Here is a 4637-nt window from a genome sequence, read left to right on the forward strand (position 1 = left end):
TCCAGTCCTATATTTCTCTGATTCTTTGAGGCAATAACATATTAAAAATACTAAAACAAAACAGCTGACCTTCAAAAAAAGTGACATTTCATTCATCTCACACAAGAATGCTGGAACTACAGAAATAAGACATAAGAGTGAAAGACTGACCAAGTATAATTTAAAACTAGTGATCATTAGATCAATAACAAAGAATTCATCTAGGAAAACTGGGAACTGAACAATGTAAAAGCAAGCACAAAAAGTTATGTTTTGTCCAGGAATGTCTGGACAGAGAGAAGAAATTGTCACCTAATGTCAGCAGAAAAAATTGTCTAAATGCCAACACCAAAAAGAAAATTTGAAAATCACAACAAAAAGAAACATTTATCATTCACAAATTTCCATGTCACCTGTGGCAAACTCTGGGAACAAACTTTCCACAGGGACGAGAATGAGTATTTACTGGCAATAGATTATTATTCCAAATATTGTGAAATCTCTCCCTGGAAGAGAGATTGGAATAAATCACACAATAGAATAACCACTCCAGAATGTTTTGTTACATTTGAGGAGAGACAAATCTGAAGGCGCACCCACTTTTAATTTTAAAAAAATCTTGAAGTTTGCAAGAAATCGAAGACTGCAAGAAAACAAGGCATTTCAATTTTGGGAGTACAGGAACAGTCCTTTAAGCCACTGTTTCCCAAACTTGGGACGCCGCTTGTTCAGGGAAAGCCCCTAGCGGGCCCGGCTGGTTTGTTTACCTGCCGCGTCCGCAGATTTGGCCTATTGCAGCTCCCACCGGCCGCGGTTCGCTGCTGCAGGCCAACAATGGGGGCTGTGGGAAGTGGCGGCTGGTAAGTCCGTCGGCCCACGCTGCTTCCTGCAGCCCCCATTGGCCTGCAGCGGCGAACCGCGGCTGGTGGGAGCCGCGATCAGCTGAACCTGTGGACGCATCAGGTAAACAAACCAGCCGGGCCCGCCAGGGCCTTTCCCTGAACAAGTAGCGTCCCAAGTTTGGGAAACACTGCTTTAAGCAATTGTGAATCAATGGCTCCAAGGCTGATGCACCGGTGAATCCAATGTAGTGGTATAAAGTCTCATTCAGAGCAATTGCTAATCCAGGATGTCCATAAAACCCATTAGAATTTTTTTGATCAAATAAAAACAAATAGACAAAACAGAAAATGCTATTGTAATAGATGACTCAAAGTGCTTCCAAAGTTAAGTGTGCCTTCTAGTTTGTACCCAGTCCATCACTGCTTCACAGTTCTCACATGGACAAGATTCCTTATTTCATTAGACAACTCGAATGCCTTCTCTAGGGTACAGGACTGGCCCTACCATACACATGCCTGGGACACTTTCAGGCTAGATTATTGCCATGCAATCTACTTAGTGCCTTGATGAGCATCTGGAAACCAGCTGGTGCAGAATGCAATGCTTACTCCCTGGAAGGGGATGGGGTGGAAGAGTGTTGTGAGTATTTTACTTTGGTATGCGCCACACTGATCTGGCTACAGGTTGAGCATTTTGAGGGGGCTTATTATGATTAGAGCTGGGAGATGGATTTTAGTCAAATATATGACAAACTTAGCCATTTGTTCATAAACAGACTGATTTTTACACATTTGTTCACTATTCTACATTATTTAACAAATGCCCAACGCAAACAAATCTGTAAGTGCTGGAATATTGAAAAAAATCTCCTGTATATTTTAGCTACTATTAGGATCAATCATATAAATACAGGGCCATATAAGTATCTAGCTAGAAATTTTATTTGGCCAGATTTGTGTGCCGTTCCTATGTATTAACGCTGGTGAAAATTAAATATATTATAGTAGCATCCAGAGGCCTCAATCAGGATCCAGGCCACATTGTGCTACACTCTGTACAAAATCATATGTAGGCATTATGCCTGTCTTGAGGAGCTTGTATTATTCAGTGGGAGTGTGGCTTTCCAGTAAAAGTCTTATAGCCTAAATAGCATAAAATAGATTAATCTGGTTCACCTGCAAGATGTATTGGGCCAAACGCATCCCTGAGTACTAAAGTCTTTGGCTTACACCAGAGATGAATTTTGTCCATTCTATTAAGCCAGTGGGTATATCATGGGAATTCTATTCTGTCTCAAAGAACTGTCAAATGAAATGTGCTAGTGATGCACATTAAATATATACAAAACCTGCAAAACTTGGTACAGATGGATCCAGTATGCGCAGGATACTGCTGTCATATACGAAGTTTTTCTCCTTTGATAGAAATTACAATTATGTTTGATGCATATAGAAAATACAGCTCATTCAGATACCACTGAAAAAACAAAAAATATACATTTTAGTGGGGGATAGAGGAAGTCTCATCATGAAAATACCTTCTAAAGTCATTCATGTTAATGGGAGTTAGATTTCAGTGTGCAGAGAAGAGACCCTCAATGAATTTTTTTAAGCATAGATATTAAAAAATGAACCTTTTGCCAAAGTGAAAGATGAGAATGAACACACCAAGGGCCCAGTTGTGAGGCCCAGCCAGTATGGGGAATTCTGGGAGAAATGTAGCACCTTGAAACTCCTGAGGAGTTCATCTGTCATACCATCCCTTTAGACGTGACACCGTGAGCTCCACTTGATACCTAGTCAAAGAGCTCACAAATGAAGGCCATGTAAGGACATGGATAGACAGCTGACTCTACTGGCTAGGGTGGAGGAGGTTGGGTCAATAGCCGCATGTCCTCCCCATTCCTTTGGAAAGGGCTAACACCCAGAGTAGAATTGGAGTGGAGGAGGAGGGATCACAAGCACTGAGCAGCCCTTGCTCTGGTTTTGTAGTGAATAAAATACAAGTCACCTTTAACAAAGGAAAGATAATCCATAATACGGGATAGGCACAAATTACTCTGTGTCCACTCACATTTTGGGTGCACATTCACAGGATTATGCTCCTGAAATTGTCCTTTAACTCTAAAATGATGGATTTTAGCTACACAGCAGGAGCCTCAAAGAGACTGGAGACTCACTTAAAGGGAAATCAGTTCTCTGTTGTATAAATAATAAAAATAACTGCATGAAATGTATGTCTCACAGATTCCATGCTGGAACTATTAAAACCCCAAAGTTAAAATCCAGCGTACTGCATGACCACAATAATGATTAATTTATGGAAAAATGAAGGGCTATTTTGTGTGTGTGTTCAGCAGTAAACAGCACAAGTTCTCATTTTTCCACTTAAAGGAGGCCCTAGGGACTCCAACATATTTTTAAAAGGCAAACACCCTTTTCACACTTTGTACCAGATCTCCATTCAGTAATACACTAGATTTTTCATATTTTCATCCTAGTTACTAAGTACTGTAGGTCAGTCAAGTGTCTTTAAAGCACGAAAACTGGACCTGGTTGAAGTTAGGAGTAAATCTAATGCAGTGGGGCTCACACTGCCACAGCAAGGGCAACATCTACTTTACTGAAAATAGATTAGATTTGAATACTTTTAATCAGACTGTGCATCCCACAGAGACTATAGGTCACATCATGGAGTGTTTCATCTTGATCCAAGCAACCAGTTAGCTCTAGGATTCCTGTATTGTTGTGGGATAATCCCAACTATTGTTCTGCAGATGGACTAAATGGAACCCCCCCGCCCCACCACCACCTCTAGTCACATGTGGATGCACGCACACACACAAAGAGGAAAAAGTGCTTCAGTTCTGTAGGGACTGTCTTGGGCCTGAAACAGGAGAATGGAGGGTGGATGGAAATACTATCCCTACTCAATACAGTAAGCAGCCAGTAGTAGAGAGATTCTTCATCAACTGTTTATTTAGGCTGGTGTCTGGTATTAACACTAGAAGTGATGGCTGATTCCAATCACTTCATCATAAAGCTGGCAATGCAAAATCCCAAATCCTAGAACAGCAGCAAAGCTGAAGTCTTTAAATGAGGTGCCCCGTATATCAGTTATAAATTGAACTTCCTGGCATCATGGTGCATCTCATGTCCAGCAGTTGAACAGGCAATAAAAAATGATCCAATTGTAGCACCAAATGGGTAGGCAAGATACATCCTAACTACGTAATGTTCTTCCAAGACAGGACAATAGAAATGGCTGTTTTCTAAAGAAACTTTCTCTTAATGCTGTTAGGAATATAGAATATCATTCAAAACTGTTTTTAGCAGCAGTTCCCCCTAAATCCCTACTCATGCCCCAGAAGATTAATAAATGCATTGGCAATTTGCCACACAGCCTAAATGGTGATGTGGTGTCCAAAGCTTGTTTAGCATCTGACACTGACCTAAATGGAGGCTGAATACAGAATCCTATGCTTGGTTTGAAATGGGAAGATTCTTTAGATCCTTTAAGTGAATAAAACCATCGACATCTCTGTGTTTAACCTTGTGGGTTTGTCTATTTCTGGCTGTGTATTGTTATCGTGACACACACCTGTTACTTTGGACACACACTGTACAGGAAAAGGTTATATAAATTTCATGCTTAGGAAGTGATTCCACAGATTTACAACTACTATATATATATATATATATATATATATATATATTGAAGATCATGGAATTCTGTATCCAATAATGAATTATTCTGCTGGAGTGGAACAGCAGACAATTATCAGTATCTCAGAGATCCTGCAAATTTCGTTTAAT

Source organism: Eretmochelys imbricata, chromosome 4, assembly GCF_965152235.1.
Source record: "Eretmochelys imbricata isolate rEreImb1 chromosome 4, rEreImb1.hap1, whole genome shotgun sequence".
NCBI classification, from domain to species: Eukaryota; Metazoa; Chordata; order Testudines; family Cheloniidae; genus Eretmochelys; species Eretmochelys imbricata.